We start from the raw sequence: 14862 nt of genomic DNA on the forward strand, positions 1-14862 counted from the left end.
GATTAAGTCTCTCTTGTAAAACAGACATGAGAATGTATGTTGCTCTTATACATGATACCTTATCTGACAAAAATCTTTCTCTTAGGCAGTGTTTAAATCTCACAGCTTAATACCCTGCTTTTTTGTAGGGTCGTAAGAAAAACAGGTTCCAAAGTGATGTACTAATGCTGTGCAATTTCAGCTTCTAGGTAGATACTTCATTCATGTTTGTTTCTAATGCACATGCAGACAACAGTATTTCTTTAAAGTACACCTAGCATTTCAATACAAATAGCTGTAACACTAATTAACTATTTATGATAGGATGTCTTAACAGGGCACTTAGGCTACTACTATTCAAATAGGTGAATTAGTATTTGGCTAAAAAGGTGTTTGTTCCCTTTTAATAAAAGTCACTGGTCATCATTAATGTTGATAAATAGCTGGAATTATTATCTCGATGAGAAGAAGAAAGGTTCAGCCATTAGGATAGGCCGTGGAAAGACTGAGTCATCATGTTTTCCCTCTCCCATGGTACTACTTTTGTGGTATTGACAACTCAGCTTTGTGTCTCTATTTGCCATGTTAAAAATGGGCATAATAAAAGCTTTCTACTTTGGCATGATGGCACTCAGAGGAGATAATAGTAAGGACTGAATCGTTACATCCTGCAAGGAGCACTGCTACTTGTACCTGGGATACTCTAGTCTAATGACTACCCAGAGTCACCTCCCGTGTAACCTCTTAAGTCCTTTCCATGTGTCAGCTTGAAGTGATGGAATTACCAATGTGTTGGTGCTCCGTGATAATACTTAACTTTAACAGAGAGTGAGTATGGCTGTTTGTTACAATCTTTAAATTCCTGAAAACCTGACACAAATTCAAATGCAAATATAAAAAACTAATCCTTGTGACTAAGCTGCAATAGCCCCCCCTCCTCAACCAAATGCAAACCAGCCAGTTTGAAAGCTGAAACAAAGCCCTGCCTCCAGAAACTAACCACATTCACAATTCTCTCATTTTCATACACTCTGGAAAAATATGAACTATGCAACATGCTATGAAGGCCATAAAATTTGAGCTCTTCTGGATCGGGGGAGAGGAATCAGTTCCAAAAGCTTTGAGTTCCCACAAAGAACATCCTGTTAGCAGTTCCTCGCCCTTTTATACCAGCAAGGCCCCAGCTCAGTTGTTTTTACTGATCTAAATTGTGGCAATATGAGAGAGAGAGAGAGAGAAATTCTTTCACATATGTCAAGGCCAGCTGTGCGGTACCTTTCAGTCCTTTAAAAAAAAAGGTAAGTTTTCAGGTGACCCTGCTGGTGACCTGAAAAGACCACCGTGACTTGAGTTCAGCAGGGGATGAGTCTCTGTTGCCCGTGAAATGCAGCTTCCAGTAAGGAGAGTAAAAGCAGCTACTGTAGTGATAAATGTACCTGCAGATAGCTGCATGGATTAACACAGCTCTAATTTATTCCACATTAAGAAAAAGGACTATAATGAGTTATTAATAAAGACTAAAAATGGGTTCAAATTCAATGGTTAATGCTCTGCATAATTTACTGTAATAATCCTTCTGACCAAATAATTAAAAAAAAAAAGAAAAAAAGAAAAAAAGTGCTTCTGTCTTTTCCTATGAATGAAATAGATGCTAGTCTTCCCCCCCACCTACCCCCAAAGTTTTGTTTGATCTTTCTACTGTTTGGGCATGAGCAATGTCAGCATAAAGTGGAGTATCTGTGCTGGGGTTTGCTTCACCCCTGTTTATCTACTCCATATAAATATTTTCCTAAGCAAACATCTATGTTTCAGATGTCTTTAGTGTTGCATCTAATAGATTGCATAAATCATTTGTGCTGGCATTAATGGGACAGTGGAATCGCAGCACAGGAGGCATCAAAGCAAAGGAAAATTCCATCACAGCTGGCTGAAAGTGGAGAGAAGAGGATCCACTGTGGTGACATCCAGGTCTGTTCCTGAATGGGGAGATCAGGGACAGCTGGGTAAAGGAGTGTCAGCACTGGTGTAATTAACAGAGGCAGAATCATACTTTTTTGATAGCCTGCAATCCTCAGATAGTGAATGTACAGTGGTGCATATTTGTAGAAAAATGGTACAGAACATGTAAGTGGGTAGTGATAAGGTAGCTTTCTTTTGGAAGGAGGGATTGTCTAAATACCTCTTGCTTTCCATAGCATCTGGCTCTCGGAGGACCCAATATCCTGCTTCCTGCACAAGTCCATGGCAGTCTTCTGTAGAGGGGGTGCAATTACAGGTGCTGTCTGAGGGCAGTAATTCTCAAAAGTGCTCTAGAGTTCTGCATGAGCTGACTCCAAGCATCCAGTTCCCATTCCTCTTTCTTTCAAGATCTGTAAGGATATATGCCTGAATTAATTACCAACTTAGTAGATTTTTCAGTGACAGAAAGTTCTTGTACATAGGTACTCCATTCAAGCAGTTTGGAAAATAGTATTTGCATGATCTAACACCCCATTTATTACAACTAGACCTCTTGGAAGAGATGCAGAGAATATGAGTGTTGCTGTGGAACTGCTTGAGACTTGCTTCTTTAACTGGCTATATTAGTTCATGATTTCATCTCGTACCTCTCTTCTTGGCCAGTCTTGCAGCTATCGCTGATGTCTGTCCAGCATTTGAACTGCAAAAAGCTTCCAATTTTCAGCAAAACACCCCCCCACTCCGAAGCCTGAGCAAAGTCAATGGTGACTGTATTACAGTTTCTCCTTTGTGCTAAGTCAAAGCACACATATTCTGTTGCATATCTAACTCAAAGAGCTTCAGTTCAAGATGTAGTATGAGTGCTATTACTCTGGGATTTTTTCAGTATTTTTGCCCATTGCCAGCCAAGACTGCCCTCATCAGGACCTGGCTACTTTGGCTCATTATTTTCCCCCATTTCACAGAATTCTACTATTTCAGTCTGTGTAGTCTTTGTTTCTCTAGGAAATTGCAAATGAGCACTAATTGTGTGAGCTTTTTGAATATTATTAAATTTCTTATGAATAATACATCTAAAGTATGTGCTTTTATTGCAGCCTTCTACATAACAGTGTTGAAATATAGTCTGGAATGGTATTGTCTTCCCTGGAAGTATTGTGTAGTCATTAACAATATCTTGATCAGAGATTTGACAAAATCTGGCTTCTAGGTAGCTGCTGCCGTAACTTGGCCTGTGTTGGCAGTGGATCTTATAAACAAGGTGAGGAGAGTTAAGGTTAGTCGATGTTAGCAAAGGTTCAAGGTGAAAAAAAGCATGATATGAGATTACTACGTATCACTGTACTTTCTAAGCCAACTCAGAAGAGGGTTCTTTGTGTAGCGATGTTAAGAATGAAGTTGGAGATACCATTCCCACAAACATTTTAAAGGAGTTCCATGTTCCAGAAGGGTGTAATTAAAAAAAAAAAAAATCGGTAATAATTTTTAAAAGTCCAGTTCTTTTACTAAAGACAGAGGCGCTAACTTAAGTTTGATTACCAGCTGCAAATGGGATTTTCTATTTTGAATGAGTACATTTCTATCTGCATATTCGGTAGGCATCTAGTCGTTCTGGCTCTCTACAGTATTTCAGAAATTAACGGTGAGTAATATGAATGCTCTATTTTCTATCTATTATTTGATAGCTTTATGTGACAGCTGTGATGCCTAACACAATGCACCTGATTCTGCATCCGGTCAGATCAGGCTACAACTCCAAAGGCTTCATTAGTAGCGGACTCAATTATGAATTGTCCAATGGAGCGTTTTGAAGTAATCTGAGCTTATTACATTCACGCCCATATAGACGTGAAGAAACCCCCTCTCCTAAGGCGGTAAATGAAGGGGGAGATGTTCCTGTTCCAATTAAAGCACAGGTGGTGCGTGGTGAGCGGGCCGGCTGTAACACCTGTGCGCCTACACCTGCGCTGCGGTCCAGGCCCCGGTTCGAAGAGGGCAAACGCGGCGCCGGGGGACGGACGCGAGGCGTGCGTATCTGCACGTCCGAATCCGCCGCCTTCTGTAAACGCCGGCTTCACCTCGCCTCCGTAAATGCCGTAGAGACTTCGGTGGCAGTTTGTGCGGGAACGAGTGCTGCAGGCAAAGTTCATTTTCTGTCAGGGAAAACCTCTGCTTTGCCGTAAATCCCTGCCAGCCGCGCCGCCCCGAAGCGGCCGCGTCCCCCCGCCCGCCCGTCAGTCAGCCGCGTAACGCGCCGTAGCCGAGCCGTACAACCGAAGAGAGCTGCAGGAGCGCCTCTGCCCTCCGCTCTCTCCGGCGAGGATCGTTCTGCCTTCCCCCGGAGATCCCGATCTCCAGCCGTAAGCGCTCGGGGCCGTTTCGCGGCCAACCCACCGCCGCGGCGCCGAAAGGGTTACGCGCTGCCAGGCCCGGCCCCCGCTCCTCGCCGGGGAGTAAACACCGCCGCCTCAGCCTATAGCGGCGGCCGGCTGCGCGGGGCCGGGGGCGAGCGGGGCTCCGCCGGGCGGGCCGCCGCAGACGGGGCCGGGCGGCGGAGCGGCGCGGAGCGGAAGGCAGCGCCGAGGTGCGGGGCGGGGCGGCGGCTGCGCGGGGCGGGGGCGGGCGCGGGCGCGAAGAGGTGGCGCTGCCCGCCCGCCCCCCCCGCCGCCGCGGCGGCGGCGGCGCGGGCCGGGGGCCGGGGGCGGCGCTGGCTCATTCCGCAGCTCGGGCAGCCCCTGCGAGGAGCCGGCGGGTAGCCGGGGAGCGCGAGTCCCGTGTTTGTAGCGTTGCTAAGCCGAGAGGTAACCGCTTTTCTCCTGTTTCTTGCCTTGCCGCTAAAAGAGCGGGACCCGGTGCCTGGCCGGGATGCGGTAGGATAGATTTGCGAAACGGGAGACGTAAGGAACGAGAAGTTTTTGCATCGTTTGCGTTTGAGGTGTTGCATCTCGCTGTGGAGTGTAAGCCTTTGAGCTCCCTCGCCTAACTCTGTTATGCTTGTGTAATGGGAAAAGTATAAAGTACTTCTAATTATTATGCTTCCTAGAGGCTACGATACCTGCTCTGCTGGCGGGGGGGGGGCATGTGGAAGAGATTGTGCTAGTTCGAAAGTCTGGAAAGGAAAAGGTAACTTTACAGCAGTGCAAATTATGCAAATAAAAGTATGGAAAAAAAAAATACCAGCCTAGGTTCATTTCTAAAGGATTGGAAAAGCCTTCATGCTTAGTGTAATCTTTGACATTTACGTGGGCACCTGGAAAAGAAAAAAAAAAACAAACCCTAAAGCAGAGCTGTGGTATGGAAGTATAGTGCTGCTGTGAGCAGCCACATTTCTGTCTGCTGCTCGTTTAAAGTGCTAGCTCCTTTTTTGTATCTCTAATAAATGATAGGTATGGAATATACAGCTGTGTCACAAAGTCATTCTGTATTCTCAAAGCTTAATATAATCAAATTCATTGCCTAAAGATGGTGTAGTTGAAGATTTGATCCTTTTTCACTGAAGTGGAAATACTTTCAGTAATTGAAAGCAGATTCACGTCTGGAGTTGTACAAGCCAAGGTTTTCATATTTAAAATAAACCTTTTGTTCCCCAGCTTTAAATATTTCAGCGAGCCATCCGGAGACCTCTGTTTGTTAATTGCTAGAGTAGACTTTAAGGAAGGATTGGGGAAAAAAAAAAAAACAACTGAGAAAGGGATGTCAGCAATTAAATTTACTTAAAATTATAATGTCTGTGTTCTAGTGCATGAACATAGCGTTGTAGCTTTTGTGCCCACTACGTTTTAGTTTTCCTCTTAATTCACGTGAATCTGAACTGCCCATCTGTCTATAGAGTGTTTTGTTTTGTTTTAAACCATCTTAGCTTATGTTCACTTGCGTAGCCTATTTGCCTTTTTTTTAACTGTTGATTAAACAAAAAATCTGAACTTTGAAGATTTGGGGGAATACTGATCTGCTCCAGTAAACAAACCTGACACTCTGCGGTGGTAGCTCCCCTTTGTTAACTTTGTGCCCATTTTCTGGCCGTTACTGCGGAAAGCTCTCAGAAACCTTGCCTTTCGATATTTCAGCAATGGGGAGAGAAACTTCGAATGTGAACTACCAAACCCTCAGACAAAGACCGAGCTGCTCTCGATCTGTTTTTTACCAGCTTTGAAGGTAGAGAACAATGGAGGGAGAGGAAGGGAAGCACCTTCTCTCCTAAGCTCTCTGATCTGCAGAGTAAATTCACTAAAAATGTGTGGAAAAGTTACTGAAGATGGCAAGAGTCCCCTATCCATTAGAAAGCGTATTAATTGCTTAATAGACACAAGGATCTGATTGCCTGATGTTAAATACAGGCTATCATTAAGATAAGAATTTGTACATTTGCATAATGGTACTAAATAGGCCAGGTTTATTTCCCTGAACTTCTTGGTGGTGTGCACGTAGCCAATGTAGGTCACTTTTTCCCTCTTTTCTTTCGAAAGGTAAATCTTTTAATATATCCTTAGTAAGTTCAGGTGGAAGTATTTGAGTAAAACCTGGGAAGGGGAAAGTGTTCAAACCAGATCAGAAAAACTTAGCTTACCTTTTTTTCTTTTTTTCATCCATCAGATTTGGGCTCAAAACTGTCAAGCAGCTCAGTAACTACAAACGAGATGTTACAAGATTTTTTGATTAATTGCTCTGCAGCTCTATGTGGAGAATGGCCTCATATATGTCACAGTATAGGGTTTTTTTTTTTCTTTCAAGGAGTTGTAAAAAGGCTATGTTACAATTTAGCAGGAAAGCTACAACAGCAGAACCTTTACAAAAACATTTAGTGTTTAGATGGCTTTGGCTTACTTGTCATTTTTACTTTCTAACCTTTTTGCAATAGAATTGAGAATATGTGAAGTAATACATTCCATGCAGTATGGGATACTTTTTTTTTTTTCTTTTCCTTTTGAAAAAAGCAGCTGATATGGTAGCTCTCTAAAAAATTGATAATTGATGCTATTAAAAAAAAATGTAAAATGTCATGTCAGGTGTGTGTTCATTTTAAAGGCCCACAACAAGAATGCTGCTAAGCATCCATCAGTATATGCTGCATACCAACCCAACTTAAAGAATTTGTCTTGAGCTGTATTCTTGCATTTCTTATGTCTTCTATGAAGATTTAAAATGACTTATCAAGTTACTGAAATGATCTGATAAGCAATTATGAGATTAGACCTTACAACTTTTCTTTCTGTAACTTGTTTTGCATCCCAATTCACTTGTTGAACTAAACAAGGAAAAATGAAAGCTCATAATATGTATGTTTTGTATAGTGTAGGCATTTGAGTGGTGATAGCAGAAAATAATACTGGACCATATTGTTTTCCAAATGAGAAAAGATGTTAGCTTTCGTATCTTTTCTGCATGTCTACAAAGATCTTATTGGTGGGTTTTTTCATTCTAAATATGGCTATAGGATTCACTCTGTGTGGATTTGAAAGACTTTCTCAAGAAGTAGTTACAGATTAGTGCATTTCAGAATAGTAAGAGGGCTTCTGTATGTTCAGTGATGTATATAGAGAGATGATGCTGTGAGCTGGCGACCTCACTGTTTGAAGATGTATACATCTTCTAGGTTTGAACACTTGAAGATTTTTTTATACAGAATAAGGAATCAGGATCAAATAAAGTAACTGTACTAATAAAATGCTTCTGTCACTTTCCAACTTAAGTTAAGCTTTCTAAATGTTAGGGACAAATGGAAAAAATGGCACTTGTGTTCCTTTAGAAAGCTTCACCCATGTTAAACTCTGAACAGAGTAAGTAGGTGGCTGAAATATTCTGAATGAATGGAAAGTAATCATTCACCTTCTTTGCCCAAGATTGAAAGAATCCAAAGTGCAATTATACAGGAAAACTTCAGAACTCACTGGGGGTAACAATAAGGTACATAGTCTTCTTTTGGGACTGGCTAGGGCAACCATTTATCCAAACTTGAACTGGAAATAATTGTTTTGTGTAAACCGCTATGAAATAGATGGTTTATGAAGCAAGTCCTTTAAATGTAAGAAAGTGGTAGCATTCTCATGTCTGGAGACAGTATATCATTCTAGTGGGAGCTACGTGGGAAACAAAACACAGGATTGCAATTTTGAGACCTAGCTCAGAGTGAAAGGCGTGTTCATGACTTGTTATATACAGCAGAAAGGATTTTGCATAGCAGTAGTGTATGAGTCATTGCAAACTTGAGGTATTTCATGTGGTAATCGGTGATGGCAGAAGCACTGATTTTTCTACTGGGTAGTAGAAGGTATCTTTACAGGAGGTTTAAATTCTGGTGTATTCAGAATTCAAGAGTTGAGTCAGGATTAAGAAGTGTAACAGCAAAAGATTTAGCCAAATACCTGAATGCTTTGAAATTTGGACAAACTACGTGAACAACTCAAAGTAATAGTGGCCTGACAAAACAGCAAAGGTAGATACTGTTGTCATTTCTGAAGGTCTGTGTTTGGTAGAACTCTGATTAAATACGTGTAACAGGTTTTCTGCATACTGTATTTTCTGTGACAAAGGAACAACAATTTTTGCAGAAGCAGTAAGCTCATATGTCTAGTATCATGTCAACAGTGAGTTATGTGTTTTTATCTTTCTGATACAACTTGTTGTTCTGCTTCTTTTTGGCTCTTGTAGAGGATTCAGACCTATACAACAATATTTCTAAGATGCTTAAAAGAAAAAGATTTAGAAGAAAAAAAGATTAATCTAAATAAGATCTCTTGCATGCAAGTACAAAAAGAACATCCAACTGCTTTGCCTGCTTTTTTATTCTTTCTATCCTATTTCAGTTGTTATTAGTCCAAGTGCTATTGACGTGGTTTTTTGGTGGTTTTTTTTTTTTTCTTGGTATGAAGAAGAATTAGTGTCCTGGAGAATGCCTTGGGATGCAAGAGTATATATGAATAAAAATTAAAGAAGAAAGTAACTGCTGTTATAGAATGGTATTATTTGGTCATTTTTCATCATTGTATAAATCATGAGAAAGCATTACCTTGAGCTTCCAAATTGTCATAACTGCCAAACTAATTTTTTAACTACTTTAATTTGCATCTGTATATAGTTGCTGACCACACAGAAAGGAAAAAAATGAACGGAAATACTTTTATTAGAGCAGCTCTTCGTTTAATCATGTAGACCTGCTTTTTCATAAAACATTATTGTACCCATGTATGAAATATAGCCGGATCCAAATCTGCAGAAATTTCAGAGGAGTTAATTTTTGCAGAACATTTTTCCTCTTTAGTGAGAAACTGCGTTAAAGACTAGACCATTGTTCAGGGAGTTGTAAAAAGTAGCCTGGAAAGCCTTTTATGTTCTTTCTTTTAAATAAAACAGAATTGCCTTATGTAACAAAGTTAACTTTGTTAACCTTTTATAATTATTTAACCATTATTTCATTTTACCCCCTGCTTAAACATTGTACATTAATGCAATAGACACCTGGCTGTGCTCTTAAAAGTTTATTTGTCTTTCAATTCCTGTGATAGTAGGGGGCAGTATATCTCCTTAATTATCTTTGTTCAGGGAAATGTTGAAAGGCCAGGGTAGTTAAACAAGGCCATTTGGATTTGCAATAAGGTCGAAGTCAGATGCAAGGAAAGTGGTTAAATGCATTATCATCTTATTGAGCACATCATCAGTAAAGTGACCTTGATGGAGGTGGAAAAAGCCATTTGGCTATTTTATGACAGCTACCTCTCCGCTGGCTTTATCCCTGCCAGAGAGTACTTCAAATAGCTTTATCACAGTCTCCTCTTGTTGCTTTGAAATCTGATTTTTCTTAATTACAGATAACGAGTTAGAGGCTGAACACTGAAATGAACTTTTCTAATAATGTCAAATTTTAGTACTTAAGAGTTTATCCTTTGGCTTGGGAGATATAGAAATATCTCTAAACTGAATATTAAGGTGACCTTAACGTTGACTATTATATACCTGCCTTTAAGGATCTCTTAATCATAATCATTGTTTTCTACTCATGCAAGCTTTTATTCTACTACATTTTAAACTGTTCTTAAGTTACTATGAGGACAGGCAGGCCCAATTCCAGCCTTAGCAGCAGGGACACTATTTGTTTTAACATGTGTGTATTTACATTTTTATAAAGGTGCTCAAACCACGGAAGGCCTGTGGCTAAGCTGGAAACAAATAGTTAAGAAAATGTATAACTAATGCTTCAATTCCTATGTCACTTATGTTTTGTAATGGCAGTCAATACTGGTGCCTTAAAAGCTTACAAAAGTAAAATTTCTGCTATTGCACGTTAATTTAAGTATTTTATCAAAGTAGTCTCAACTGTCCGTCTTCCCCTCCCTCCTTTTAAACTGTCTTTTCTCATTCAAAAGTGGTTTCTTTCTTTGGTGTAAAACTACACTGATTTGGAACAAACAGTGTCATTTTAAATTTCTGGCTTTGAAAAGACCTCAGTGCTAGCTGTACTTTTTATAGTGCTCTCTGTACAGGCATTGGCATAATTATTAAGGGAATTTTAAAACAAATGTACAAAATAACAAGGGAAGACGGTATCAGGAAAACTGGATCCAAATTTGAGCACCTTAAGATATAGGTTAATTGGCTGAAACTCACAGCAGAGCATTAAAAATTATTAGAGGCTAGAGGGAATGATTTATAAGAAAAGATGAAAAGAAGGAAAAAAATATATAGCATAGTCACATTACAGATCTGCATTGACGGGGGAACCATCTGCAAGATTTTTAAAGACCATGTGGACTGAGGTGGTATATCTAGATGCAATAAAATGAAATTAAGGACCAGAAAAGTATCAGCTGCATATCAAAACACATTTTGTAATGGTAACATCCTGGAGGTTATGGAAAATATCTCAGCACAATTGATAGAAGTCCCATTTTTTGAAAGAACAAATATTACTTGTTTTATGGCGGAGTGTGAAGTGTGGCTTTTATACCTTTTGTTCCTAAGTTTTGATTAAATGTTCCCATTTTGAAGGTAGATGTATTTAACTTCTACTTTGCAACTGATGATCTCTTACTCTTCAACATGTAGGTAATCTCCCAAGAAGAGAGCAGGGTTCTTCTTCCCGTCATCATTTCTGTCTTTGGAGCTGGAAAGCATCTGATAGTTGTGTCTTCTCACAACCTTTATAGCAGTAAGCAAGCGCATTTACCCCTGGGTACACAGTACTCTTCTGAGACCTTTTACTTCATTCTGTTAGGATTTTAAAGCCGCCAGCTGCTAGCAATGTTTTGGTGTGGTCTTTAGCCCTGAGTTGTAGAGTTAGAGTGTGTACTCGGCATGAAGCATCATTCAGATGGAGAGAGAATCTCCCTTTTCACTCGTGCCAAGTTCCCCTTGTTCCTCACAGACTTGCCCTATTGATCTACTTGCCTATGTGATGGAGGTGCCCTTCACCTTTGTGGTATAAAGAGTTTTCTTGCATTTTCTTTCTGTTTAATTATTCTTGCTTCCTCCTCAGCACTTTCCTGGTACTTATCAATCATGTTCTGCCATAAAGTGGGAGGATTATCTGTATGTGTATGTGTTTCCATGTGCCTATCCAGAAGACAAGCCTTTTGAAGGCAGATACGTAGAGACAGATATTGAAAATGTAATTCTGCCTTCTCTCTCTCTCGAACTCACTTGCATCAGATGTGTCCAGGAAGGTCACCGCACAGATATGCCTGTACTTTCTGTTGTAATGATACTGAATCTTACGACATCGCCCATCAACCAGGAGACAAGCAGTGAGCTGATGGATCTTGTATTGAAGAGGATCTCACTGTTCCTTGACAAGTGTGCCAAAAGCACTGTCAATATTTGAGTCTTTTTTCATAGTCTAGAAGTACCTCAAAGAATTTTTCTTTTCCTTCCCTGTGTTCCTTTTCTTTTGCTCCTCAGTTGATGATTTTGGCTTAGGGAGCCAGGCACGTATTTCATAGCCAGGAGAGTTTCTTTTTAACAGCTGTCCTTTCTCCAAAACATACAGTAAGGTTCATGACATTAAATAAGCATCTTCAGAGCATTTCAAATAGTCTTATTCTGCAAACCCCGCTACTCCTCATCTGTGTGAGATCCCAGTATTTACCACTCTCTTTTTCCCCTGAGGTCAAGGAATCTCCAACAGGCTTTTCAGACATTCGGTTCCTCTCTGGATGTGAACCCTTCTCCCCAGATGATTTTTTCTATCAGTGGAATTTGGGTAGTATTTCCAGTTATTCTTCAGCAGTTCTGCCAGCTTTTCACAGAAGAGACGTGTGTATTATTTATCAGTTCTCTTTTTTCATTCCTGCCCTCCAGCTTTTACATTACTGCCTCATCCTAGTCCTTTCTACCTAATCCTAATTTACTGCTGATCAGAGCCATGGCAGCAGAACCAGTTACATGAGGTGAAAAAAAAGAATAAAAATAAAAACCTACATCAGACAAAGTTATGTTTTTGCCTTTGAGGTAATTGGTTTTGCTTGCAGTGATCTCAGTGAAACTGGGTAGAGCTGAGCATTCTTCATCTTGCTTGTATATTGTCTGCCTTTATTTCCTGTAGCACGACTGTACCCCATAAAATAACAGGTAACAAATCGGTCTTTCTGAGTGTTTGGTTTCTCTCTGCAGCACAGAGCAGAGCTTGACCTAGAATCTGTCCTTTGATTCTTTTTTTTATTATTTTTTTTTCCTGTCTTTTTGCATGCAGTTCTGTATGTGGGTGGAGTTTCCCTGTGTGCTCTTGTGCCAAATGTGGTCGGTATTAAACTCATATGTGATAAAACTACATGGGGGTCTTTACTAACAAATATGAAAATGTACTGTGGGTCCTATTTTAGCAGACTGTGAATTACCATAGTTCCATGGAAGTAGGTTTACTGGGTATAGTCTGTATAGAAATTATAACCTTTATTAACGTAATTTGTAGACTGAGCTGTGTTAGTCTGAAACAACATATGCGTGCCTGTGTGTAGGTTTGCGTTTTGGCCAAGGGAAGGAGTCCTCTACACTCATCTGGCTGGTGTTCCACTTGTGTTCATGGCTAGAACACAGCAACTGTTTAATGTTATACCTGATTGCTGCCAGAAACTGTTAAAAAGTGTCCTAGAATTCAGTAGGTAAAAGGCTGTGGATGTTGATAAATCCAGAAGCCTGGCAAAGCAGTAATATTTGAGAAGTATTGGAAAGTATCAGTTCTGTCTGCCTGCTGAGAACTGCTTGCAGCTGTAGGGTGGTGTGCTGCTGGCTAGCAGCTATAGCCACAAGGCGTTCCCTCCTTTCTCAGGTTTCCCAAATTCTGCAGTGTGGTGGAAGAGGGCAGTGAAAAGGGAGACAAGAGACCAGCCAGGTGCCTTTCTTTTTCACTGTAGAAGGTAAAATTAGATTGTAGAGGAAGAGAGACAGATGCATAGTCTTTGTCTACACTAACAAAGGGAACAAGCCAAGGTCCGTTTTCTGACTGTCATGGCACAAGCATCACTGGTGTGCACGTGCCCCTCACCAACAGCCTGGGCACCTAACACATAGGACCTATTGGGAGCAGTCCCTGGTCCATACCCTTCCCTGAATTGGGTGGGTGTTATCTGGGAGAGCACTGGTTGTCAGAGCCCAAAATTAAGGCAGGAAAAACACTATCAATAACAAGGTATTGATGATTGTATGCCAGTGCTTGCACTCAAGCTTGCACTAAACTGCTCCTGTTGGGTTAGTACAGATGTAAGCATTTGGCCTCAGGCTCATGGTAGGGATAAGAGGGAAAGAGTAAAACAAATGCCCTTGCAGGGACACACCTGTCTGCTCTAAAGAAATTTGTGTTTGACAGAAACCATTAACACTTTCCAGCATATCAGTGCAAACTGAAGAACAAATTCACCCAGTATATCTGTCTCAGAATATTTTTCACACACCATCCCAGTTAGATCTGGGTTTCTTTGTTCTTTTTCTCTCCCTGGTGATTTGCGTATGGGGCTGTTGGGCTGAAACCCTTTTCAGTGTGGTCCTGGCAGACCTGGAGCAGATGTCCTCCTTTTCTTAAAAGGTAGCCATTATCTCCACTTTACTAACTCTTGATTCCACAGATTTCACTTCCAGCTCTAGGGACATCCAAATTATGCTTTTTTTTTCCAGGTTTCTTTGTCATATAGCTCTTAATTTAGGATAATGGGATTTTTTTTTTCATTGCTTTTTAAAAAAACAAAAACCACACAAGAATATGAAATGTCAGTTCCCACTCGGCAGTCAGCCTAGTTGAGTGGCTGCATGTGTAACTACCTTGCGTGTACCAGTTCTTGCCAAATTTGTTGCTCCTTTATCAATGAAATCAGCCTGAAAAAAGTTCAGCTCTGCCTCATTTTCATATACAGTTCCACATTTTTTGAGACACTTAAAGATATTGTAGCTCATATTAGTTGTCACACTTCATTCCTTAAGCGAGATGATTAAGCAGCAAGGAGTGTTTTGATGTGTTTTCTGCTGGGTGTATATGTATGTAATACATTTTTTTAGTTCATAGAAACAAGTTTTCCCTTAAACACACACCATCCTAAAAGTCATAAACCTTTGTACCATGATATTCCTATTGCTGCCATTGGATTTTAAGTTGGTTGAAAAATTTATAACTACTCCCTTTTGCCTCCCCATCTGAAGAGCCTAAAGAAATGCACTCAACTCTGTTCTAAGTCAATTATAACTCACACTAAATAAATTGATTCAATATCTCTCTGTGGCAGAGGAATGACCTAGCTAGCTTTTGTTCTGGATGGAACTACATCTCCTTTTATAAAGCCACCATTGCTGTTTAAAGAAAATGATTAACACACAAGCATGGAAGCCAGATTTTTGTAAAATAGTGGACTCTGCCAGCTGAGCTATTAATCAGTCATTTACGGCTCTCCTTTTAATTCAAATGCTGCTTGTAATTCTGCAGACAGACCTTCTACCTTTGCCTCTGAT

General features: G+C 40.4%; 1 protein-coding gene across 16 annotated transcripts in view; it reads left to right on the forward strand.

Annotated features, from left to right (window-relative positions):
- TENM3 (teneurin transmembrane protein 3) overlaps positions 1-14862 on the forward strand; it is a 641819-nt gene that overhangs the window by 385348 nt on the left and 241609 nt on the right. For 2 of the 16 annotated variants that reach the window (XM_052779627.1, XM_052779644.1), the window contains exon 1: positions 4618-4739. The exons of the other annotated variants lie outside the window; for them this stretch is intronic. The gene's annotated coding sequence lies outside the window, so the exon portion shown is untranslated. Of the gene's footprint in view, positions 1-4617; positions 4740-14862 lie in introns of those variants that run through there. 16 annotated transcript variants of the gene reach the window in all.

Source organism: Harpia harpyja, chromosome 2 (assembly GCF_026419915.1).
Source record: "Harpia harpyja isolate bHarHar1 chromosome 2, bHarHar1 primary haplotype, whole genome shotgun sequence".
Lineage (NCBI taxonomy): Eukaryota > Metazoa > Chordata > Aves > Accipitriformes > Accipitridae > Harpia > Harpia harpyja.